The sequence below is a fragment of the Parus major genome, chromosome 1A, assembly GCF_001522545.3.
Source record: "Parus major isolate Abel chromosome 1A, Parus_major1.1, whole genome shotgun sequence".
NCBI lineage: Eukaryota > Metazoa > Chordata > Aves > Passeriformes > Paridae > Parus > Parus major.
The window spans coordinates 64,484,131-64,511,351 of record NC_031773.1 but is presented as its reverse complement, the minus strand read 5'-3'; the positions used below and the strand labels follow the sequence as shown (position 1 = coordinate 64,511,351).

Genomic DNA, 27,221 nt, shown 5'->3' with positions numbered 1-27,221 from the left:
CTACTGGAATGGAAAAAGTCTGATCTTTGGTAAAATAAAGGAGCTGCTCTGTGAGAGGAAAAATGTCAATGTATTTGGAGGACAGGCCAGTTTATTTACCAAACTATGCAACCTTCAGGTCTGTCTTTGAAAGTGCATGGTCAGTTTATGAGGAGGTGCTTTCAGGTTTAGGAAGCACTGGTAAATGTCAAAACTATTTACATTCTTCACATAATGGGACACAGAAACTTCCTGTGACAATTGGTTTGTCCATTTTGGGGAGAGGATGAATGGAGACTTTTGAGAAGTTCATTTTGGCTTAATTGTGTTTTTCAGTATTCATTGATACTATGTGAGGTGGTAATTACCTGGTTGAAGTCTGGAGTAGGGTAACTCCCCAGTAGACATCTACAGCACTGTCCCAGACACCCAAACTGGCAGGATTTGGGCAACATGGGGCCATCCGTGTGCTGTTCCACACCATCAGTTCCTCCAGTCCCACTCTGCAGTGTCTTTGTTCTAGCTGATGAGAAGTTTTACAGCATAAAGGCAACTTCTGAGGGATGTAACTCTGAGAGCCACACCTGTTCTCACCCCTCCAGCCCTAAGCAGAATATGACAATGACCCACATTTTTTTACAGAATTTCAAATATTTCACCTGTGTTGTGTCTACATTGTCATGTGCACTGTGTCACCCCTGAAACATTTCTACTGCCCAGTTAAGTATTGTCTCAGCTATCTCAGTTTGCCCTCTAGAATGTTTTTGGGATTAAATATTCATTAGAAAAAGGAATCACCATTTTTTCCCCCCACTGAGTATTTAAAATAATCCATGGACTGTATCATATTGGTTGTGAACAACTCCAGAACAATGTTTTGAACATTTATTGCTCCTTGATCGATAAAGTAGGCCACATTCCAGAAGTTCCCATAAGCATGCCTGGAGCCTCCGAATCAGGGAAGTATTCAGTTGGAAAATATTTCACCTTTAGTGGAAAAAAATTTCCCATATGTCGTGGTTTAAAACCAGTAACTAAGAAAATTACTTATTTCTTGCTGTGAGATATGGATTAGAACAAGAGCAAAACAGGCATAAAACTTAAAAGGAATAAACAAAGTTTATTGACAAACTACAATAATTAGAACACCAGAATAAACTTCCAGAAAAACCTTTTCATCCCCTATCTACCCACTATTCTCTTGTTCACATGACAACAGAGACAAAAACTTTGGAACTTTGGTGGTTAAAACAGTCCCCAATTCTTGCTACAGTCTTTTCACCAGTCTTTGTAGAGAAACAGAAGTTTCTTCCTGTTAATTTATGGAGTTTCTCACAAGAAAACTATTTTTGTTATAGTTTTCCATTGCCCTGATGTTAGCTGCCCAGAGCTGCTGTTATCAGAGCCCACCTCTCCCATTTTTCGCATCACTCTGAGATGTGTATGGGCCATAAGTCTAGGGATAGCATTTTTAAGGATGAGTATTCAAAAACAAGAAAAGTCTTCTTCATCTGTTTCTGTGAGCTTCACTAGACAACAGTTTTCTCATTGCCTCTCAAGGCTTCAAATCTCCCAGCACTTCACTATACCATAATTACTCAAGTTTACACTTTGAACACTTTATTCCTCCCTAGATACTTATCATGAATTAAAGGAGTTCTTTTCAGGACTTCATTGTCCATCTCCATAGTTTTAACAGAAAGATATTTTCAGCTAAATTAAAGCATCTTCTTAATTCTCTACCTTTTCTGAAGCTTCTTTTCTTTCCTGTCACTGGTAGTTTATAAAGTCTCTTTTCATGTTGATCACTCTTTTTTTCTCTCTGGATAAAAGATTAATCCGCAAGTCTCATCTGGGTAATGAAAGAGTTAAAATCTTGCCCAGGCTGTTGTAGGGCTCTGGAGAGTGTAGTCGCCGCCCCAGCCCGCTGCAGGTCCAGAGTCTCTCTCCTTCTTCACTCAGCAGTTTCTAGTGAATTTAGTAACAGCAAAAACCCTGCAGCCGAGCCAGAGATCGGCTCGGCCCGGCCCGGCCCTAGCCCAGGGAAAACCCCCCGCAGGGCCCGCATCTCCCGGCCAGGAGACGCGGCAGGCCCAGCCCTGTCCCCGCCGGCCGCAAGGCCTGGGCTGGGAACGGGAGGCCGGAGCTCCGCCACTCTTCAGAGCCAGGAAACAAAGAGAAGCAAGAGAGCTCTGGTTTTACACTTTAAGGTAGGGTTCACAAGTTGATCCCACTTTTCAATGGCCTAAACTGCTGTCAATTCTCAGCAATGACCGATAATTGGTCAGGTGAAAAGACTCCAGGCAGTTCCCAGAAACCTCAACTTTTCTTAAAGGTAAAGTAACTCCATGACACCATATTATTTGTATGCCTTTTGTAATGCAGAGACTGTTACAAACCTCAAAACCAGAGAGCTCCTCCAGCTTCTGAAACAGCTGCATCTCTGCCTGGTTGTGCTCTTGGATGGTTTGGTACAGCTGTCACAAAACAGAGCCTTGCTCTGAGGCGCCTCCATATTCCTGCATCTTCTGCTGGGACTGATGAGGCTGGTGATGTCTCTAACCTACCCTGAATCGGTCATCTTCTTTACTGCAGTAGCATCTTCAACAACATCTGCTGTGTTCCTTCTGCTGGCAGAGGTTGTATTTCGTGTTGTTGGGGGTAAATCAGTATATCTGGCTATGTTTTTTATCATTCTGTGTGAACTTGAGTCTCTGGAGTCTAAAATGCTCTAAAATTGCTTTTCTTTCTTTCAGTGAAATTGTCAGGAAGAAAATACTGCTAAAAAGGAGGCATAGTTTAAATTTAAGGCATCAGCTGAGGTCTGTGGCACTGCAGGTTTTCATGTGGAGTTGCACAGCCATAGACTTCCGTACAGAGCCCTGCAACAAGTTAGACAAGAGGCACTGAGGCCTCTCCTGCAGGACTCCCATTCCAGGAGAAGATTGATTTGTGCAGGAACTGCCCAAAGAAGTATCAAAGTCACTGCTTGTAAGGGCCTGCTAGACTTTATATAGTGGTAGTGTAATAGGCTTTGGAAATATGTATTATAATGGATCATGTGTGATCAAGTAGGTCCTTTCTACCTGTCTTCCCTTATACATGTGCTGAACCTTAAATACCACATGACACTTAATCCACACTATCATGCAAAAGGCTTCATTTTAAATTACTCATTTGAAGATCAAACAGTTTTTGTTCCTGATAGTGTCTCTGACAGTGAAAGATTACAGAATAATTTAATTAAAAAGCTCAAGCAAAGCACTAATAATACATGATATCTCACCAAACCCACAGACATCTCCCCTGCAGCTGTTGGATTTGCAAAAAAACCCAAAAAAAACAGAGAATAATATGGCTGTTAAGGATTAAGGATGCTTTCCAGCCTGAAATCTTTAGGTAATACACTACCAAAATATGATTCTTAATTGTGAGTAGCATCATTGTTTAGAAACCTAGCCAGCAAACATTGGATTAATCTATTTTTGTTGTTATCGTTGCAGGCTGGCAGTACTTCTCTCCAGATGTACCATTTGGCACATTAAGCAATTCTTTTCTTAGAAGGGGAACCTATGGTTTTGTCATGTAATGCAAAACACCAATGGAATCACTACATAAGCAAAATGCCAGTAATGGTACAGTGGTCCAGCCACAAACATTGGTATGTTAATTTTGTTTTATTTTTCCTAGTGTGTCATCTGCATAGTACTGCATTTTGTATCAGGACTATGGCTGGACTGTTTAGTATCAGATTTTAAAGTGTTTTCAGCAAGAGATTTAAGGTAGGAAACTAATGGTCGGGGGTTTTTTTCCTACTTAATATGGATGTAACTATAATTTTAGCTTGATTTTTGACACCAGGCCAAATTCTCCCCTCAATTTTATCTGTTCTGTAATTCATCTGTATGCATCCACTTTTCATAGTGGTACCCAAATATATTGAAAAACAAGTAGTTTGCACTAAGGCTGTGACTTATCTATGCCATTGCTACCCGGGACTAGCTAAGACTAAGACGAGGCCTGAAAAAATTTTTTTTCAAATCACTTGTAAGAAGATTAGTTAAATTACAGCATATGCAGTTTCTTTGTGGGAAGCAGTGCCTGGCCTTTCCATCTTCTGTGCTACCTTAGTTCTCCAATTGATGAGCCCCAGTCCTTGTGAAGGCAGCAGCAGGTCCCTCCCAGCTGGGGCTCCTCTGGAGGCTGAACAGCCCCAGCTCCCTCAGCCTTGCCTTGTCAGGGAGATGTCCCCTCCTCATCTCCGTTACCCTCCCCTGGACCTGCTCCAGGAGCTCCAGGGCTTTCCTGTCCTGAGGGACCCTGAGCTGTCCTGGGTGTGTGTGAGGTAAGGAGTTCCCCAGCTGCTTCTTGCAAGGAGCTGAGGACCGATCACTGGGAAGCTTTCTCCAGATAATCATTCAGAGACTCAGGATAGTAAGGATGGATTTTTCACCTTGCACAAATGATAACAACATTGTTGGAATTTCCTTGTCTTGCAGGTGAAGGACAGAAAAGGAGCAGGGACATTCTTCATATCCCTCTGACACTTTGACTTTCACTCTGTCCACTGACTCTTTATGTGTATTAGAGTTTCTTCCCATCAACAGGGCTACTCTTTCCCCTGTCTGAAGCTTCCTATGGGATGAGCAGCAGGACAGCTGCCTTCCTCCTGGCCTTGTGGCCAAGGGAGGAAAAGGATACTGGCCAGGCAAATTGCACATGTTTCCTTGGCAGGGTTTGTCTTTGCACCAGGAAAAGGTTGTCAGCCTGGGGAGAGAGCTGTGGCATAGTGCCCTGCCTGACTGCCCAGCATGACCCCTGGCTAGGGTTCTCTGGGATTTTTCTGTTTGTTACAACAAATATCCTGTAATTCAAGCTTTGTGTAAGTGGAGTCATACTCTGCTCAGTAGAGTTTCAGTAGATAGCAGGTTTCTTTCTAGTTAATATCACAGGTGTTTAGTTTTTTCCTGCCATTCACCAGAAATCTCACCTTTATTCCTCCCATGTTAAAAAAGTCAACTCTGGCTTTTGATTGTCCATGGAGTCAGAAAATGACACTGATTACTCTCCCCATGCCTAAAAGCAATGGAAAAGCAACAGTGAAAAGAAAAAAAAAAAAAAAAGAGTGATTTCCCTCCAGGTTTCTAGTGAAATGGGGTTGCATGGCCTTTCCAGTTTGATTAAGTCTGTAATTAATAATGACCAGGTGAGGCAGGGAAGTTATTTTTCTATAGGTTTTTTTCTGTCCCATGAATGCTGAGAAAGAATGCAAGGAAGGCACTTAATTGTGAGAACACTTTCCTGTTGGTATAATTCCTAAAATCTGGCCATGTTTTAAACTCCTGTGAGGAGCAAAATTTCATTATTTCTCCTCTAGAGTATTTTTGCCTTGGTCCTGCTCAGCCACAGGAGGGAAAATGACAATGCTAATGCTGTGCCCTGTTTTGTTTTTTCTGATTTCTTTTTTTTTTTTTTTTACTTCTTTTTGAAGCAAACAACCCAGGGCAAAACATGGTTGTGAAGGTTTGCAGCTACACTTGGAGCTGGAGAAAGCCAGTGCAGTAGTGCTGTGAGCTCAGCCATGTGGATTCAGCATTGAGGGGAGAAGGGATGCACATTCAAGGTAAACTACTTTTTTAAAAGTTACTAGCTAAATGTTTCAATGTGTATTTAATCTTTTCCCACTCCTATTTGTGTTGCAGGAAGTGATCATCTACCTTTGGGGTGCTTGGGGTGGGGGGATATTGAGGTAGACTATGAGATTACCACGGGACTGTTTCTTTTTTAAGGCAAATGTGTTTAAGTTTAAATTGGTGTGTGCATGTAGCTCACAGCACTGGAACTGTTTTACTCATCAGTATGTTATGATTAGGAGTCCACAAAAGAAATGTGGATTAGGCAATCAACCTGTGTAAAACTTTTCCCTGTGGCACACCAGCTACTCTTCATGTCTGCTGTATTTTCATAATAACTGAACTTAACATATTCTCCATTCCAAAGTTCATTCCAGTTCTTAGTACTTTTCAGTTAGAGGTGGCTATTCACACCTGGCTGTCATCCAAATTGCATGTTGAAGGCATTTTTGAGGAAACTTGAAGTTTTAGAGTGTTAATAAAGGGCTGCCTGCTAACATAAAGTCAGATTTGTTCAATGTTAATGTAAAAGAGTAGGTAAGTAGTAAATACTGAAATATCAAAACAAATATAGATAATTTTAAAATGTCACCCTGTGCTCAAGGTATATTGGTGACATTACATGACCTATTTATTTTTCACTTAAAAATTATGCACTGCCATATGCTGAGTATGTCAATTATGTCCCTTCTACTGCTGCTGTTCATATATTAGAGGATTCTTCTACAGTTATACAAAATCACCTTATGTTCTTTTCCTTCAAAATCTTCCTTGAACCTGCACCTCAAGAATGCCTACAGATACAGTTCTGTCTACACCTCACCACAGGTACTTTTACAAAGCTTCTCTTTGTCCCTGTGTGCCCTTTGTCTTTTGACTGTTTGCCTGAATCTGTATCTTCTTTCTTGACCTGTTTATTTGGGAGTTCTCTGAGGCAAGAGCCTCATGCAGCACCTAGATAATGCTCACAGTAAAGCTCATTCTCAGTACATCCAACAGCACATGGTTTTTCCTAGGAAGAGTGAGTCCTTTCCTTAAGAGAGGAGTTAGATTGGTCTTTTATGAGATTAGTCTTTTATCTTAGTAATGAACTGGGTATGTTATTAGAGCTCTGGCATCAAACCAGGGCTCCCTTTACATGAGTTTTCACCTAGAAAGGGGTGTCAAGCTTATGGTTAGGACAGGCCTGCAGGCTCTCCCCTTTGCCTCACACCTGTCCACACCTCTTTGTCCAAAAACCTCGAGGCTGTTGGACCATATGCAAAATGCAGTTTTTGTGGGCTTGTTCTCCTGAATTCTGTGGTGTTATGATTGGCTGTGTTGTGGAGATTGAGAGTAGAATTATTCTGGTGCTGATTCCTGACCCACTGAGACCCAGTGGGGACATTTTCATTTGATTTACATGATCCACTGACAAGTATTATGGTGGTATGTTGTTGCTTTCCAGGAAACAGGATGAAGGAGAAGAAAAAGACTGGAAGAAGTGGTTGGACTCAAGGGTCATAAGGGTTTTCTCCAACCTAAATGGTTCCCTTTAGTGAAACCTTGAAAGGCTTTTTGTGTATTAGCAAAGAAACTGGGTTCCAATAAGACCAAGACAACCTTTGCCACTTTTTCAAGATGTCTTGAAGCACATATAAAATTCAACTTCACATCAGTTTAAATATGCTTTTATACTACTAGACTCCACTTTAAGTCAAAAGCAACTCTTGGGTGAAGTTGGATTTAATGTAAAGAATAGCATTATGTCATCACATAGGAAAGTGCTTCTTAACCACCAAAATATATTTAAAATACTTTTCTGAGTAGATTTGTTGCTAATTATACTATATAAATTTAAGAGTGGAAACTTGGTTTCTCCATCATCATGGCTTGCATGTCTAATATTTTGCACTGAGCTTTGAGTGCAGCTGTAGTGCAGCTCTCCCTGGAAATCTGTTTTTTATCTAACCCCATTTTCTAGTTAAACATTTCAAATGAAATATACTGAGCAAGAAAAAGAGGACTACTTTGTTTGGAGTATTCTATGGGCAGAAGATTGCCTGAGGACTTCCTTATTGACTGTACCTTATCTTGCTGTGTATCCAGTAACAGATTGAGTTGGAGTGTAGGTACCTCAACCTCTGTTTAATTTTCTCTTTCTTTTTTTTTTTTTTTCATCTCCAGCTACATGGATTAGAGCTATAAAGATGTTGGTCTAAGTCACAAGAGTTTTGGAGACTGGAAATACTTGATTTCAGTAGTTGAATTTAAAGTTATCTGAAGGTAAATATCTCTTATCTAGAAGGTCTGTAAATTGTGTATTCATCTGATTTCCTTTCCTTACTGGTTATCATTTTCCTTTGGTGAGTGGTTCATTTGGCTTCCTAAGCAGAACTAGACAAACTCCTAAATCACTCCATGCTCTCAGTGAGCTGTGTCACCTTTCCTTTTTATTTTCCTTTATCATTCTTTTCATGCTTCCGGAACAATTGAGCTGAAGTATTGTGAAAGATTTCCTATCATCTTCTGTGTGCCTGTCTCAAACTTCATACCTTAAAATTCGGTGTGTTTGATATTCAGCTACCGTCTCTCTAATATTGCATGCATGGGGAGTTGGGATTTCTAACATGACTGCAAACATTACCTTTCCAATGATACCTTGTGTTGGATTAAAAGGTGCAAACACTGGAATTGTGAATACTGGAGTTATGTGCCCTTACCAGTCTGGGGACCTGTAACCTGCTGCTGGAAGTTCTTATTCAGGTTTCCCAAACGTAATACCTTGCTGGAATTCTCTGATAAATGGCTATTGTGTGCTGCTAAATAGTTTGTGTAGAGCCCAAAGCTGACTAAATTTCAATGATAGTCCCAGTTTTCAAAACGAATGTGAGTTATGGATACTGTATGGGCTTTTTTGCAAGTACCGTATGTGAATATTTGTTCTAATACTAAGTAATTATAGCAATAAATGTCATTAATATATTAGTTAATTCAATGCTTTCTACTCTGAGAAGTCATTCTGAAAACATTTCACCTTTCCTCCATACCATTATCACTCCATAATACACCATTATCAGCAAATACCTGATAATATATCCCCTATATGCTTGCTGTTGTGAAAGAAATTAGTATTTATACTTTCACTGCTGCAAGCATTGCCAGAGTGTGTAGCTATCTCAGTTTCTGAATAAGTCTTGACATTTTTAACTATTTTGCTACTGTGGATGCAAATCCTGCCTTTAAATTAGTATTGTCCTGTCTTATAAGAAGCAGGGATTTGTCCACATTGAGTTGAAAGCCGGGTTTGACCCCTGGAATTTCTGTTCTCAGTAATACCAATAGGCGAAATGAAAACTAGATTGACTCCTGTCAGTGTCCAGGTGAATTTTCTCAGCTTGGCAACACATAAGCACCGTGTTTGATTGGTATGAGGAAGGATTGATGCACTAAATTCTCTAGGTTGACTGTATACTTTATGATCATACAATTCAATTTTTTTAAAAAAAAATAATATTCTCCCAGAAGCACTAACTGGATCTTCTTACAATCCCTACCTGGTCTCTGCATGTGCGAACCTGATGGTTCTGCATTTATCCCAGCAAGGCCTGTGTGAAGACACTTGTTTTCATCACAAGTCTTGATGTCCTTCCAGAGCTATTAAATTAAGAGGCTGGCATGCCCTCCTTTGAATGTGAGAGATGTAGGAAGGAGGTGGAAGATTTTACCATTCACATGCATCTCAAATAATTTAAAAGCAAATTTGGAGGGATTATAGCAGCAAAGAATGTAGGTGCAGTCTTGAAGTCATATGAAAATACCACTGTTTTATAGTTCTCTATTAAAACTCTGACCATGCTGATGTATCAATTTGTTGGCTGAGAAGCTTTGAAAAACCTCCATTTCCACGTCACCTAAATGAAAGAGTGGGGTCCATCCTCTGGTTCTGTGGCCTTTTGAACTACTTTTACTGACGATGTTAGGGATGGTCCCCGCTGCTGCATGACCTTCCCAAGTAGGAATATCGATACACTTCCAGTTAGACTGAGGTAGAGATTCACTGTTTGGTGGCAGTTGTGCAGTCTCCCCTGCCAAAGTTGTGCAGCTGATTTGTATTTCACCTCGGGAGTAGCGTTTCCTTGAAACCAGTCTTCAGGAATCCAGTGTATAACTTGGAGAGGGGGAGGGCATCCTCAATTTCATTAAAATTATATCCAGGACTTCTGTGGAGGAAAAGGCTTGGAGAAAGGGAAGAAGCCAGCATGCTATTAATGAAAACATTAGATTCCTTGCAGAACACCACTTTCTTTGCAAGGCAAACTCCAAAAAGAGGAAGAAGTCATTCTTGGGTTTCTGATTTCTGTGGCCCTTTGAGCTGATTTGCAGCAGTGAGAAAAGGTGCCAATATCTTTGTATTGTTTGGCAGAGAAAAGATTACCTTGTAACTCATCTTGTCTGGCTATGGCCTGGCACTGGATCATGACCAGGTTGATGGCAGCCTGACAGTTTTAAAAGAATATGTTGGCATTTTATGAAAAGGGAAGTTATTACACTTGAAAGGAAGTAAAAACAAAACCAGAAAACCTACGCTTGTCAGTTTTATGGCAGAGAGGCTGTAAAAATTCTGGCATGTTACTTCAGCCAATCTCTGCAACAAATTAGTCAGCTAAATTGATTACAAAATCAAAGATGGATTTACATAAGCATTTGTGTTTTATTTACCCTGCTCTTACACTGTGTCAGACACTCAAAAGAGTCAACCCCATGCCCCTTACAGTTAAAATTAGTTTACAGCCTACATTTGGATGTGTAGCAGCAAGAACGGAGCATGGAAAGAAAGGAAGAGCATGGGAAGGGATGAGACCTCCTGGGTCACTGGCTCCAATCCCTCCCAGTCTCAGGAAACCACATTGTCTTACCCTCTTTCAGACTGTGTTATGGTCTTCTGACATACTGTTAGATGATACAAAAGATGGGGAGTTAAATTTACAGATTTGTCCCAGTTCAGTATAGTTTTTGTCTGTCTCTTTTAACTGCAGGATTGGATCCACGCTGAGACTTATCACAAGTTTCTGCTGGTGGGCTCTGTTTCACAGCAGGAGATGTGCCAGGGAGCTGGGGACAGTGGAGACAAAGACAGCACCATTAGTGAGCGAAGTATGAACAAGGAGGGTTTGGGGTAGCTCTTCCAGCAACTGGGAGAGGTATGAACTTCGAAAATAATGTTTCCAAACATTATCATTCCTATTTCTGTTCCCAAGCTGCTGTCACAGGAGTGAAGCAGATCACTTTGCCCTGGGAAAGCCTAATCTGCAGTACAGCCTAGGGTGAGCCAAGGAGGTTTGGCTGCTGTGGACAGGCTGAACTGATGGCAGAGGAACCACATGCTGTGCCAACTGGGTGGCATTCCTTTCCCATGCTAGCTCAAGTATTCCTATGTTGTGCACCACAGGTCCCTCAAAACTTTCTTATGCCACCCTTCAAAACCCTTCATCAAGTATCTTCATCTTCATGCTTGCTCAGTGTATAAGTGAGAGCTACAAATAAGGCTTGCTTGGTGGGTGCCATAGCCTCAAAAGCAGTTTTGAATTATTTTGCTTTGTCAGTCAGAACTGTAAACTGCAACTGTATGACTTTAGCTCCAGAGAGGATTGTGAGGAGCTCCTAGTCTTATAGCATGTTTTTAGTCAGGCAATGTAGCCAAAGAAAACAATGAAACCAGACTTCTTTTTGTGGTCAGAAAGAAACAATTTGCTTTGATTGAAGGCTCGGTGCTGTGGAGAGGCCTAGAGTTGTGAGCAGCTGCACAGGAACTGCAGGGATATGGGCTGGTGGTTGCCAACACAGCTTACCTCTGTCACAACTGAACCTACAGCATGATGAGGGAGATCTGAGAGCAATGCTTGGAGCTGAGAGACACAGAGAGAGTTGTCTCTGAGCTGGAGAGCTGAGAGCAAGGCTTGGGGCTGAGAGACAGAGTTGTCACTTCTGGCAAAAGGGAGGTCTTGGTCAAAGTGATCTTCTTTTCTTAAAGCCGACCAAGATTTCTGTATACTGACTACAATTGCCTGAGTAGATGCAAATAATCTGGGATCAGCTTTCTACAGGAGTTCTGGCTCCTGTCTTGGGAAGGACCATCCCAATGGTGGGAGCTTTGGGTCAGTAACATGTGCTGTATCACCTGCCTGTGGCCAGAGAATCTATCACTTATGGCTCCATCCCTGCAGTGCCTGTGTCTTCTGGGCAATGCAGTCTTGTGTTCTGAAGCTGGCAGCTTTTTTTTTCTTCAGGTCAGTGCAATTCTTGCCCCATCACAGTTATTCAACCCAAGTAGGTCCAAAGTCTCTTGTTCAGGTAAAACTGAAGAAATTTGAAAACATTTTCTTTAGATGCTGAAAACAAAGTCATTTTGGTTTGTGATTGAACTCAAAATAGGAAGTATGTTTTCAGTATGCTCGGATTCCTGAAAGGATTTTAGACCTAAAGACACCTCCTAGTATGTAACTCCCAAACAGGTTTTTCCATGAGTTAAGAATCAAAACATCCCTTTTCTGAGGTTTCAGAAAGGTTTTAGTCTTGTGAAAGTATAGTGGGAAAACATAAGTATTACTTTATAGTTATTAAATTACTTATTTATAGATTTTTTAATGAAAAATGTTTTGTCAGTATGTTTGAGAAAGTTGTGCTCAGATTTCAAGTCCAAATTTCACCTTAAGGACATTAGATGCTTATATTCAGACTTTGCCTTTTATTGTGGGTTTATTGGGAATGGTTCCCTAATTCCTGTTTTACAGGTGGGAAATTCAAAATGCTTCTTAACCATTGTGGGGGTATTGTCAAGATAAATATTTGAGAAAAAAAAAATAGCATGGTAATATAGAGTCAAAAGTGACATATGTTGAGCACCCCAATGTCAATTGTCAAAATTTCTAGTTGCTTCATGAAAGCAAAGGTGAGTAGAGGAATCAGCTTCCATTTAAAAATGAGATTTGCATAAAGCCGTATTAAAAATCTATCTTGGGAATTTGTGCAAAAGGAATTTCTGCAGAGGTTATTGTTAAGGAAATCTTGTGAGAAAATGTGCTAATTTTTGCTTTGAAGCCCTTGAGAAGAACAAAACCATGAACAAATGAGGTTTAGAGTGTGAGATTATTTTCGAAGCTCTACCATCCAAAGCTATCTGTCTGTAAGTCAATGAGGCAGCTGTCTGTCTGTAAATCTGTGTGATGAAATATGGCCAAGACCAGCAAGAGCTGTGGATGGGGATGGGAATTGCCTGTCAGGGCTGCCTTGCTGCTCCAGGATACCATCAAGCTGTTCAAATAAAGATGAGCTGGGACAATGTCACAGCTGGCTGAGATGAGCATGGGAAAGAAAAATATGGTGACAGGAGATGGAGAAGTGACTTGGTGTGCTGGCATTCCTTTCTTTTCAGGGCAAAGACATGTGAAAGGGCTTGTCACTGACAGAAAGACCCTCTCACATTCTATTGTGGTGAAACTTTCGTCCTCCAAATAATACCATGAGTTGTATGTTTCAAGATGTAATTTGTGTATACATATTCTCACACCACGGGAATTCAGCATTGTGTCCTCACCCCATAGCCTCAGCAACTCGGAAATCTCCTGGTTTATTTGGGCACAGGATTGGGGTTTTGAGTATTTTTTAATTTTTAATGCATGTGTCTGGCAAATTCTTTTTCCTTCTAGTGTTAAATGATATGCAGGCTGAGATCCTTTTATTGTGCTTGATTAGCTGAAGCTCATTGATAAATCCTTAAAAGGAGAAAGTTTTCTAATTTCCATAGAGTGACTGCACTAGGGGATTAGGAATCCTATCTTGCACCTCTAAGCATCTAAGCTCAAACTTTCTGGTTAGTGTAAGCGAAGCTAATTCCCAGGAAAAAAATGAAACAGAGAAAGAAGATAATAGTATTTCTAAGAAAAGAAATGCAATATACAATGGGGGAGTTTATCCATCTGTATTCAACATGAAACCCTGTGTTGATTAGGGGTTTTGTGAAAAGTTGATTTTCCAGTTCAGCAAAACTTATAGAAAAACATTTGCTTCAGGTCAACTGCAGCTAGTTGCCCTCCCTCTTACTCATTAAAATGAAAAGCAAGTGTTCTCACTTCATTCAGCCTTGAGTGACCTTTTTGATCTAAAGCAGAGCTTCTCCCAGCACTTGGTCCTGGTCACTGGACTCAGGAGGATTCTTAATTTCTCTGGTTACGATGGCAGTTGAGGTCACACATAACTTGGCCCCAAAAACAAGGAATGCAGTCCAGGGCCCCAGCCCCTGATGGATGTCTAACCAGTGGAATGTCATGGCTTGCATGAAATGAGTTTTCATCAGTCCCTTGAGAGGAGCAGCATCACTGTGTACAAGATGGGCCACAGATGAGAGTATGTTGATCTGTAGGTGGTAGGAAGGGAAAATGTCCCTGTGCTGACACTGCTGAGACACTGCAAATCCTGTGGACAATTCTGGGCCCCCCAATACAAGAAAGACCTTGTGGGGCTGGGGCATGCCCAGAGAAGGGAACGGAGTTGGGGTAGGGTCTGGAACACCAGAAGCAGCTGAGGGAGCTGGGGTGGCTCAGCCTGGAGAAAAGGAGGCTAAGGGTGGACCTTCTCACTCTACAACTCCCTGACAGGAGGGTGTAGACAGATTGGCATTGGTCTGTTCTCCCAGATAACAGGAGACAGGACAAAAAGGAAATGGCCTCAAGCTGTGGAAGGGGAGGTTGAGTTGGCCATTAAGAAAAATTTCTTCACAGAAAGGGTTTTCAAGCATCAGAAAAGGCTGTCCAGAGAATGGTGAAGTCATTAGCCCTGGACATATTTAAAAGTCAGGGATATAGCACTTGGGGTCATTGGTTTAGTGGTGGCCTTGGCAGTGTTAGATTAACAATTGGTCTTGATGTTTTTAGAGATCTTCCTAGGCTTAAATGATTTTGTGATTTATAGAACAGAACATTGCCAAGTAGCACTGGGATGCTACATTAGCTTCTGAATTGGTGAAAGCGTCAGTAGTCTGCATTGAGTGGTGGTGGAATAACTTTTCCAGATGCCCATAAATTGGCAATTTAATCACAGTGTTAAGGAGGGTTTATTTTTTCAGTAATAACTTTGGTTAATTTTATTATGTGTTTCACTTTTCAGTCCAGCAATCTTCAATGCTAGAAGAGTGGCTTCAAAAATTGAAGGGAGAAGGGGCATTTAAAAGAGTGTGTTGAGCCTTAGGAATGGTGTCATGCAGTGTCAGATCTTACAGAGCAGGCCAGCCAACATTTTTATGGTCCTTTTTGAAAAACCTACCTTCTGCAAGTTTGGAAAAGAGAGCTCTGCTCATCTTCAGGGTGAAGCAGTGGTGCTGAGGTGGTCTTGTCACATGTAGATCCTTTGCTCTAGATGCTTTGGGGTTTGATATTGTGCCTGAGAAGGTATGAGATCATACCCTGACCTCATACCATCTGTTTAACAGATGGGTGTGTATGCAAGACTAACAGTTAAAAACCTGGCTCCACTTAGGTCAGTGGTATCAAGATTTTACCCACGATTGGAGGGGAAGAGAAAAAAAGTGTCCAAAGATAGGTCTCCTAAGTCACTGCTGGGAAAGCCTGTAGGCTTTAGAGTCCTGTTTATTTACCCTTCTGTCATTTGGCTGATAGTTATTTGTGCTTGGCCCTTGGACAGAGTATTTGAACTTTACGTGTATGTCTGTATGTTTGTTGATGCAGACTATTAATACATGTAACTGTTGAAAGATATGGAAGAAGTGCAGTTCTTTATTTCCAATGAAACTGTGAACATTATAAACTGAGCTGGTATTGATCAGAATCCTGTTTGTTCATACAGTTCTGTAATGAATGTAGCACAAGTATCAACCATGTTTATTAGTAAGTCTAGGTGTTCTGTTTGCTGCACCAGACAAGGTGATTGGGTTGTTTTCTTGTTAACTCAATTGCCCCCTTTTGTTTTTTCCTTTATTTTCTTCTCTTTAAACACCCAACCAATAGATCATCTGTGGATTTCTTTAACCCACAGAATACAATTGTTCTACCCTCACTGAAATGTTAAAAGTTTGTGGACTGGAACATGGCTGGGTGGGGCACTATTCAGTTTCCAGCCTAAAATCCGGCAATGGCTCCTAAAATACAGTTCTTGACAGATTAAACCCAGCTGTTGCACAGGTGCACTGAGGCTGTGCAGCAAGGAAGTTTACCCACTTATAAACCTCTGCCTGTGTGCGTCATTAAACTGAGATATTTTTGGATCTCAGCTATATACTTTTTGTTTTTTTGATTAGGCAAGACAAGTGGTCTTCATTAAAACCACAGACAGCAGAATGGTTTAATCTAAATTCTCCCCTGTAATTGCAGGAAGACAAACACAAGCTTCAAAATGCTCCAGTTCTTCTAAGAGTAAAGCTTAAATGTCTTGTTTGTCTAATCTGACACTTCAGCATCCAGTCTGCACTGAAATAGTATATGTGATTTTCTCATTGACTCTGAAAGAGCTATGATATCCCATTAGGAATATGGTAAAGGGTGTAGAGAGTCAGACCTCTGTGGAGCTGCTGAGGGAGCTGGGGGAAGCTCAGTGTGAAGAAAAGGGGTCTCAGGGGGACCTTCTGGCTCCCCACAGCTCCCTGACAGGAAGGTGCAGCCATGGTGTCAGGCTCTTTTCCCAGGGAACAAGGGACAGGACAAAAAGACACAGCCTCAAGCTGTGCCAGGGGAGGTTCAGGTTGGACATCAGAAGGAATTTCTTCACTGAAAGGGTGGTCAGGCACTGGCAGGGACTGCCCAGGGAAGTGGTGGAGTCTCCATCCCTGGAGGTGTCCAAGGAACACCTGGATGTGGCATTCAGTACTCAGGGCTGGGTGCCAAGGTAAAGATAGTCACAGGCTGGACCTGATGACCTTGGAAGTATTTTCCAACCTGAATGGACCTGTGATTCTATGGAATGGCCCAGGGAGTCAATTCAGTAGAAAAGTTGCTTTAAAGTAGTAGGATGGTATATTTTTCTGAGCAACTTCACATGCAGACCCAGACTTCTCTTGCCTTTGCAGAATTCTGTTATGTAAGTAATGTGGAATAAACAATTTCCCTGCAGGCAGGAAACAGTGACTACAGTATATAACTTACCCATGGCTGGCTATTGGGGGAACCCCAGGTAATCCCATTTGTTCTTACTGATTCCAGCTGCAAGTCTGACTGAAAAACAAAGGGAAGGAAAAAGGAATTAGTTCCCACATCTTTTTGTTTTATAAAGACAATTCTCCTAATGTGTGCAGCCAGTAATGATGGGTCTAATTGGAATCTTTGCCATAACCCTTCCTGGCTCAAAGACAAAGCTTGCAATGACCTTCCTCAGGTGACTGCTGTGGTCTGGAGGAGAAATGTTAGCACTTCCATAATGACTAAGAGAGGAGGGAGGTTGCAATCTTATGCAACTGTTTCCATACCACAGTGTGCTGCCTTTCTGATTGTTAACTTGGTCCTGAACACAACAGGAAGAAAAAAGAACATGTCTCTGCCCAGGAATTGCAGAGACAATTTAAATTTTGTATTTTACTTTAAATACTTCTCTTGGTGCTTCTCCCAGCCAGAGGTTCGGTCTGCACAGCTGTTTTTTATAGCTACTGACATATGCATTGTCATTGTATTTCTCTGATGGGTTTTTTTATCTCAATCCCAAGGCCTCCTGTATCAGTGAGGTCTACAATTTAATTATGTTTTGGAAGAAGGCACTTCCTCTGGTTTTTGATCATATTATCTGATCATTGCATTAGATCTTCATTTTTACTGTATTTGGAAGCCGGCTCTTCTCGTAAGTTTGAATTTAATGGGCTCCAAACAGAAGTTTAGCGTGCTACAATTACTTCAATTACTACGTGCTACAGATTGTTGCAGATCCCGAATGCTGAAGAGTTCCTGAAATACATCTACTTCCAAGCTGAAAATGGCTGCACAGCAAGGCAATAGCATTTCAACCCAAAAGTGCATGTAAGTCTTCATCAAGCTGCTATTGTCTGAAGTGGAATTTGGTGCAGAAATCCCATCTGGTGATTTATATTCTTGCAGAAAATGTCACCATGAGGAATTGAATGCTTCAGAAGAATTGAGGCTTCTATTACTTTTCATTCAAAAAGAAATGCTTTAAATGGTGTTATGAAGCAAGAGCTCACTACTGGGATCAATCCTCTCCTTGAAGGCTTGAGGCCTGGTTAGGTTCAGGCTGTTAAATTGTGCCCACAGCTGATACAGCAGTTAATGGGATTGTGATCAGCAGCTTCAAATGCATCAATCTGATCCCTGATGTTTCTGAGGTGGACATTAGCAAACATGGAACTTAAACTGTATAGAACCTTCACTTTTGCTGTGAAGAGGCTTTAAAGAGCCTTTTAAGGACACTTCACTTGTTTACCAAGGTCTGCTTTTTTTGTGTTTCCATTTTAAAATAGACTAATGTATGTTTCTTACCTCTTGTTACATTTGCATTAATTTTTATTTCACTGTTTCCATAAATCCATCAGTCTTGTTGCTGATATGTATGTTGAATATGTATTATCCCATGTATAAGGGACTGGAGAATTGGATTTTGATCCAGTCCCACAGCTGATATTCTGCTATGGGCTGTGGATGTCAATAATGTGAAATTAAAAAAGTAGATGTAAACTATTGTAAGAACATGTTTGTTAGGGTTACTGTATTATGCAGTAGATTTCACTGTATGAGAAATCTGTTATTCAAGGTAGAATGTATTTTGAACTTGAATTCTTCAGAAAAATAACCTATAGATAAAGCTGTGATAGCATCAGAAAAATAGTTATCTTAAATTCATATTTGCAAATGAATGACAAAATCAATGCCATAGTTCTCAGGAGGGTTGTTTCTGTGTTTTCAATAAATTCTATTGAAGAATGATGTAGGTCCCTCTAGCTTCCCTCATCATGGCTGATATTCTGCTTGGATGCATGTGACTTTTCTCATGACTCTAGTCTCACTTTAGGCACACCACAAACTCAGGAAAACAATTTTTTAACTTATTTATGTTGTCCTCTAAATCACTGAATCATATGATGGTTAGACCTTAAAGACCATATAGTTTCAACACCCTGCCATGGTGGGTACAAGCTTCTAGTGCAACTGTCATAGGGAAAAAAAAAGCACAATTGTTCTGTTTTATTTAATAAAACCTGCAAAATCCAGCACAGGTGATTGAATTCCCAGCCTTCTCCCAGTACAAAAAACTGTTCATTTCCATTTGGCTTTTCCTCAGGTACTCCTATGGGGGAAAAAAACTATTCATCTCTACTCCAAAAGTACTTGTGAACTTTTTTTTTGAAAGTTGGTGGGAAATCCTCTTAGTCCTTTGGGCAACAGGACAGTGAGCTCTTTCACTTGGCATCTGCAGCTTTGGAACACCTGAGTTGAGAAGCCTCTGCTTGGCATCTGCCTATAAACAAGACTGCTTCTATTTCTTTCACAAGTCTATGTGTTTGCAGAAGGACTTTTGTTTTTATGTGTCTGTGTGACTGAAGGAGAAAAGGCCAAGGAGTAAAAGGTGAGGAAGATGTTATTTGCATTTTTTTATTTTACTTTAGGCTTATTTTTTTTTAGTATGGTAAATGTAAAATCCGTGCTCTGATCTGCAACTCACCATTTTCTATGATTTCCCTTATTTTTTGTACTTCCCTTGAGATCAGTGGTGCCAAACTTTTTAATATACCTTCATACAGAAAAGTTTTTGTACAACAAATCATTTCCCTAACAGCTATTTACTGTGGGGATGATGTTAAAGCATATTCCAAACCATTTAATTTAAAGTGCAGTGTCTGTGACCACTTTCCTTGTCACCATTGCTCAGTATGAGGTTCTCATCAGATTTTTTTTCAATAATAGGTGAAGTTATAGTTTCAAAATGAGTTTGACAAACTCACTGAGTTTGGACAAGCAATAAATACATCCCAGTTTAACCCAGCAGCTAATTTATAATGTTTGTCCCTGGACTTTGTGTCAGGTACTGTTCCCAATTCTCCATGCAGCTGTGGCATTACCATTCTGTCCTGAGTTGTAATGACCTCTGATATTCCAGCCCAGGCTTTCTCTTAAGCAGAACTTTCCAGTTGTGCAGGATTGTATGGTGGTTTTTCACTGTTGACAGAAGTCCACTAGGATGCAAACCACCAAACTCATTCTCACTGTGACCTAAACCAGGATTTAAACTGAAGTCTCTGGAGGTGAAAAAACAGACTACTAACAAGTGATGGGAGAGCCTCACATAGCTTGGTTCAGATAAAATCTAAATGTTCAGCTTTTCTGAAACCATTCTGGTCCAGAAACCATCATTTCAGTCCCATGAGAGTAGTTTGCCTTTTCTGATTTATTGCATAATCAGATTGGGACTCCACTTCTGAAACACCAACAAAACCAGCTATTTTTTTTTTTTCCGTAATGATTTTGACTAAAACTAGTGAGAGTAGACATGCATGAAAACATTAAAACAAAGAAAAAACACATTAAAAAGGCCTCATGCTTTGCAATATCAAACACTGGATTTGTTTTCCAGAAAACAATCTAGAAATGTTTCCTCTTACCTGAAATTTTGTTTTCCATAGTAGTAAGTCACAATGAGAGAAGCAAAACTCTAGTTTTTATGCCAGTGGGGTCTAGAAGAAGGACTGTGTTTAAATAGACATTAGAAAAATAAGCTAATAGTAAGAATTTGAATCACTGGAACCAGACTGCCCAGGAAATGGGTGTAATTTCTCTCACTGAACATGAGAGTAGCTAAATAAAGGTTTTGGAGAACAGAAGAATTTAGGGCTGGTCTTAGGATACGAGCGTGCATTATAAATTGTCTTCGGATGGCTTCTAGGTTTATGATTCTGTAATTACTTGTCTGATACAACAACATTCTCAAGTGTATTGATCTTCATGTGAAAATATCATACTGAAAAAACCCTATTTCTTAAAGGTCCCTCATAATTTGCTTTATTTGGCATAGCTTAGCAAAGACTTTTCTGTTAAAATCATGGCAGCCTTTGCTTGGTGGGGCTTCATTTTGGTCTTCCAGAAAACCTTTGCACAAAGCACTTGGGAAATGCTAATTGACTAGTAACTATATCCTGAAATTGCTGCTCTGATTTTAACCCCAAAAGAGTGGTTTATTTTGCATACTGAAATGAATAGGGTGTTTCCACTTCCCTTATTCTTGATACTCGAAAGTTTAAATATGTGTGGGAGAGACGTGCAGAGGAAGAACTGATGATGTGAGAAGTACTAGATACAACTACTGGAAACAGTGGTTCCAGTAGATGAGACCCACTCAGATAATAAAAATGTGACTCACTCACTCATGTGCTAACAGAGAAGTCAAATTTTCTCTAACCAACTGTTTTTAAATTTTCTACATAAACACAATGATGCATCAGGATATGTCTAAAAATAATTCCTCCTCCTGTGGCGGATATATCCACAAACCCTGCACAAAACCACTTGTACTTCTCAAACACAGCTACTGGGCTGTGAAGCCGTGGGTGAGTGAATGGGTTTGGTTAAGATGAGTTTCAATCAAACTTTAGTTAAATATAAGAAAAAAAGTAATTTGTAGAATGTCTGTTCTGAAGGGAATCAATGAACTGAATGTGCTACCATGGTTCCTTCATGAACACAGGTTTGTCAAGTCTCTCTGCTCATTGGTGTGATGAGCTTCTCTGAGTTTCTCCTATTTTTGCTGGAGTCTGGAAGTGCTATGTCCTTCTTAGCATAGCTGTGTGCCTTCCCAAGATCTATTAAATGCCCCTCATCTGAGCTGGATAGTTTCGTACAAAAATTTAATTCAGCTGAACTGACATATGGCAAAAAAAGGTCACTGGAGCTGTTAGTTTTGCTGTGGTCAGCTTGAGTGGAAGCTGGCTGAAAGGGCAAGATAATGTTTGAATGTGATATAGGGAAAGTAATGTTACACCGGAAAGCAGAAAACAAGTTCATTTTTACATTTCTGCTTTTGCTTTTTATAAATCAGCTCATAAGCATGTATTGATCTGCTATTGCTCTATTGACCTACTGCTGTGTAGCTTGGTGAGAGAAGAGACATTCTGACTGCATGTATACCTCTTTTTGTTGCAGTGTTCGCTGGGACTGGTTGAAATGCACACAGGTGATGGTTCTGTACTGGGGAACGCGTGGCCAAGAGTTTTGGGGTTGGCTGTGGAGCTGGACACATACGTGGGAGATGTCATCTATTAAACCTTAGATTGGCTTTTGCATGTGGAATTGTTTGTTGTTGTCGTTTAGAAGCTGTTCATTGTAGAATTGTACTGGTTGGTTTTTTGTGTGTTCCAATTGAATGTTTAACTGTCATGAGCATTATCCCTATTTTTGTAATCCCTTAGTCATTTGTTTGTTGCTATTGATGCATTGTTTGTAAGTTTAATATTCTCTTTAAAGTTTGTTACTTTCGAGGTTTTCAAAGCAAATCCCCTCACCAGCAGCATCTTACAAAGAGTTTTTAACCTGCCCCAGAAGACTTGTAACTTGACACCACGGCAATGGTGCATACTAATGAGGAACTTTCTCTCCAAAACCTCAGTTACCCCAAGGACAGCAAACTGTTGGAGCAGAAGATGTTACCAGCACCCATCAACAACAATTACAGGGGTGGGACTGCCAGCAACAAGCTGAGGGGACACAGATTATAAAAGGACCTGTGAAGTTTGAAGAAATGCCCTTTAACTGTGGATTAGCTGCAGCTGAGGACCCGACACTGCAGACTTCGGTCTACATCTCTTAGAGACTTTTTTATATAAATTTGAGTGCAGATTAGCTGCATTCACAGCAGTGCCGCTGAGTTCTTGCTTTGGGACCAAAACGCCGGTTCTGCCAGAGAATTCCTCAATCCTCAGACCCGGGACTTTTTTTAATTTCTTTTCTTTTTTTCTCCCTCACCCATTATCCCTTCCTCCCCTTTGTTTTTTTCCCGTAATAAACACCCCAAAGTTGTGTCTTTTTCCTCACAGAGAGGATGCGACAGGGCAGTGTTGAGGTTTGTCATCATGTGGAAGCCCTGCTTTCTGTGAACCACTGAAGTCAGTGACAGGCTTTGTGCTGTCCTCTATAGGAGCTCCTTCTGTGGACCATCAGGAGGTCAAAATCATGGAATCACAGAATGGTTTGGCTTGGAAGAGACCTTAAAGCTCACCCCATCCCATCCCCTGTTATGGGCCAAGGGTATCTTTCACTATCCCAGGTTGCTCCAAGTGCCATCCACCCTGGCCTTGGACACTTCCAGGGGTGGGGCAGCCGCAGCTTCTCCAGGCAAACTGAGGCCTCACCACCCTCACAGAGAAGGTTTTCTTCCTAACAGCCAATCAAAGCCTACTCTCTGTAGGTGTGAGGCCATTCCCCTTGTCCTGTCATTCCAGGCCCTTGTCAGTAATTTCTCTCCATCTTTGTTCCAGGTTCCCTTCAGGTACTGGAGGGTCACAATGAGGTCACCCTGCAGTTTCTCTTCTCCAGATGAAAAAAACAAATTCCCTTAGCCTTTCCTCACAGCAAAGCTGCACCATCCCTCTGGTCATCTTGGTGCCTCCTCTGAACCCTCTCCAGCAGCTCCCTGTCCATTCTGTGCTGGGACCCCAGGGCTTGAGGCAGCTCTGAAGGTGGGGTCTCACCTAAAGGTACCAACTGCCCCTGAGCAATATAACCACTCAGTAAATGATAGAGGTTGTAAAGCCTGACATGAGGAGCTCAGCTGCCATAGTTTCACTGAAAACTGCGTTACAAAAGAGCTGCTTTTTGTTACACTTGCTCTAAACCTGCCTTGCGAGCTCCACAGCACCAGGCATCATTCCTGCAGCTGGCCTCACACACACACCTGGGTGAAAGCCCAGTATTTCTGGGCTTTTATAAATCCAGATGTCAAAGTTCCATCTTAGATTCCTCTTGAGCCATGGAAAACTGTATTCTTAAGAGAGTTAGCTCAGCACCCTGCAAAAATGAGTTATTGTGGTCTAAATGAATAATAGGCATCAGGTTTGGATTTTCAAAAGTCTTCTGAAATGACATAATCCTGCTCCCATTTAAGCCACTGTTGGGATTGAGGTGAGCTAGAGTTAGATGTGAAAAAAAGTACTTTCAGAAATCCCATCCTAAGTACAGAAGAGCTAGGGGTGTCAATGTGATGCATTCTTGAAAAGAAATAAAAAAACAAACCCATTTGAAGTATGGCTTCAAGACATCCTGTCATTTAATGAACAGATGTGTTTCACAGATATGTACAGTTCCTATAAAGATAAATCCAGCATTAAAGCTTGAAAGATTAACAGTAATCTTTTACAAGTTTAAAAAAAAAAATCTGGATGGGTGTTTCAAAGCAGTTCTAAATTTTAAATATAAAATAGTAAGTGTTGCATGGGTTGTATTTTGCCTTAATCCTCAAGTGCATAATCCTGAAATAAATTTTGAGCTAAGTCCCCTATGACCAGAAATATTCCTTTAAACTCTAGGGACTGAGCCAGCTATAGTTTCCTTTTATGCCAGCTAGCCAGATGTATTTTAAAGAAATAAAATTCTATTCTAAGAAAAATAAATTCAAAACTCTTTACCATAAAGTCTAAAAAATAAAGCTAAAAACCAACATGGACTTTATTTCCACAACAAGACATAGAATAACTAAGAAAAAAATCTGTGTCACATGGGATCAGAACTGTTGTTTGCATTGCAGGGCATTGCCTGGGCAAGGACCAGGGCAATTGCCTGGACACACACAGGAAAAAATTGCTGCAGGGGTTTTATATTTGATAGTGATATCTCCTTTCTTATATAGCACTGAAACCTTTTTGACCAAAAATCCCAGAAATTTTTGAAACTTCCATTGCTTGGCTGAGTTTCAAGAAGTTTTTCTTTGACTGAAAAGCTGTAAATAATGAAAGATAAGCATTGAGAGGGTCTGATTCTGAATGCAGGGAATCTGACTCAGTGCTGGGAGGTTCCCCCGGCCTGGCACATTGGTATTGGGGTCACACACAACACTGACTCCTAGTAGTGACTCCTAGCAGTGATTTACAAACAGGGGCTTAGAACTGTTCTGAAATTACACCCTCAAATGCATGCTGGTGCCCTGGTTTTCTCTCATTCTCCTCCACCATCCTTTCCTTCCATTCCCTTTTCTATACTTCTCTGTTGGGAATATTCATTCATGACCCCTGCTGCCTTTTTTCCCCTATTTGCTGCCATTTAGCATTACACCAGCAGAAAATTACTGCAGGAGTGACTTCCATAAAGCAGCAAGTAAACTTCAAATCAAGTTTCAAAGATGGGTTTGTTATGTTCCTGTGAATATATCATAACTATAATGAGGTTTTGGATACTTCAACATATGCCATAGGGGTAACCTCATCGTTACCCACCCACAGTGACTCTGATCTTGAGTGATCTCATTCCATATCCTCAGCATAGTTCTGGCATGTTCCCTCTGTATGGAGGGGCAAATAGAGAATGACCTTCCTTTGAAATCCTAGATGTATTTACATAAGACCATGCCAAATGCATTAACAAGTGCTGGAGTGGAAACCCTGAGTGAGTAAACATGGTCAGCCCAAACTCATGTAAATATATCCAAAATTTTTTAGTATATCATGCTTTGATTTATACCACAAACTATAGGATATGCAAGGCCAGTGAGAATCTACTCTATTCATTTATTTTTAATTGGTATTTTTTCATGTCATAGCATGTCACACTCTCAGGGAACTTCTAAATTTCCTCTTTGCAAAGTGGATTTGGTTCAGGTGACACCCCTGTTTTGTTGTGACTGACATGGCACTTCTTTGCACACAGTAGCAGCTCCTGGTGGTGGTTATTTGTGATGTTGCACTCTCCTATATTCCTCCTTATCTGCTGCACTCCTGCTCAGAGAAAAAGAGAAGGCTGCTGCTCCTAAGCTTGCAGTAGATATTTGGCTGAGTGCTTTCCTGGTTTTGGACGGGCGTTCCTCCTCGGAGCAGCATGCCTAGGCTTTGAGAGGCACGTTATGATGAGTGAACAGCTATATGAGGAACTTTCAAACTTTAAATCATATCCAAGGAACCTCCAGTAATAAGGGCTTCAGCTTCTACCCACAAGTGGTCCTGCGGGAGAACTGTTCTTTGGCTTTTATTTCCTGAAAGGAAGGATTGTATGGCAGGGCTGGGGCTTCGGGGTCTGTATAATCAAGGCTCGGCATGATGAATTTGATGTACTGGCATCTGTTCTGTGTGCTTTGTAAGGCTTCCAATAAAATATGAATTAAAAAGAAATATGCTTCATATGCCTATATAGGACATATGGCAGTTAAAACTTTAGATATGGCATTTTTGTTGAGTTAAGAAGGAGGTGCTAGAACACACATAAGTTGCACAGTACTTACAAAAAACATAAAGGCAGAGAAAATTTAGGAAGCCAGTCAATGTAGATCTGACCTTCTGTGGGGGGGTGGATTCTCTGGGGTGCCAGGGTTTGCTTCAAGCTTAATGCACCTTTGAAAACTGAAGCTCCAGACTGCATCATGTTACTTCATATAATCCTTCAAAGAGGGCAAGGTGTGAAAACAAGCTAATAAATGTGTAAGGGCTAAAGGAAGAATTTTACAGATCAGAGTCAAGGTTGCCAGCCTTTCCCCACCACAAAACCCCAACATCCCTCTCCAGGAACTCAGCCCAGAATATTAGTTTTGGATGACTGCCTTTGCAAGTCAGTACGGCGCAGATGAGGACCCTCCCCCATTATCAACTTCCAGCCCTTCTATGAGTGCAGAAAAGGCAAAAATAAAAGATGAGGCTGCAGTTTGGGTGATTTTGGTCTGCAATGGATTATTCAGCCAATGTGCCCTGTCTTTCCATTGTGATTATTAGAAACATGATTATGTAAATCAGTTGTTTCCTATCTTGCTTGTGTTTCGTCCCAAAAGCAAAATCAAAGAGTCACTTTTTTCTTCCTTGAGCTGTTTCTTCAACTCCTTCTCCTGGCTCCTCCTTCAGAGCTCTCCTGCCAGAGCTGCAGCCCAGCCCTGATGTGGACCAGACCAGAGAAGGAGTCCTGGGAGCCATGCCAGGAGCCTCCCTGTACTGCACAAGGGTGACATCGCAGCCTCACTCCTGGTCCCACAGCTGTGGGCACTGCCTGATCCCTGTCTGGGAGCAGAAAATTTTGGCAACCACTCTGAGAAGCCCTTTGAAATTTTGGGGTTACACCCATAAAGCAAAGGGTTGTTAGATCTTTCTGCATATGAACTCCTCCACGTGCCATTTGTAGGTTTCTGAAGGAGCTACTGAAAAAGACAGCACTCTTCCCCTGGAGGTGATCCAAGGGAATATTTGTGGAAGATACTTCACAAGCAGTGGGTATTTTATGAATCCCCTGCCTCAAATTTATGACATTAATTGAACAGAAGATGAAATGCTTTGTAAAATTATTTGGTTTCAGTCATTCAAGCTGATCATGAGCTATCCACTGTTCAGACTGGCTGCTTGCAAGGGCAAGATAACCCCCTTAAAGAGTTTTTAAGTTCAGTGCACTGGACTGACAGAAAACAGTTTATCACTATCCTGTACCATCCCCTTGGAGAGCTTTCTCTGGT

The 27,221-nt window shown here is 41.0% G+C and overlaps 1 long non-coding RNA gene across 1 annotated transcript; it reads left to right on the top strand.

Moving 5' to 3' along the window:
- Positions 1–2,294: 2,294 nt before the first annotated feature.
- LOC107204453 lies at positions 2,295–22,827 on the top strand. Its single transcript, XR_001521601.2, has 7 exons — positions 2,295–2,970; positions 3,483–3,640; positions 5,471–5,602; positions 6,402–6,440; positions 7,779–7,877; positions 17,503–19,166; positions 21,734–22,827. It is a non-coding gene; the product is annotated as an uncharacterized LOC107204453 (long non-coding RNA).
- The last annotated feature ends 4,394 nt before the right edge of the window (positions 22,828–27,221 follow it).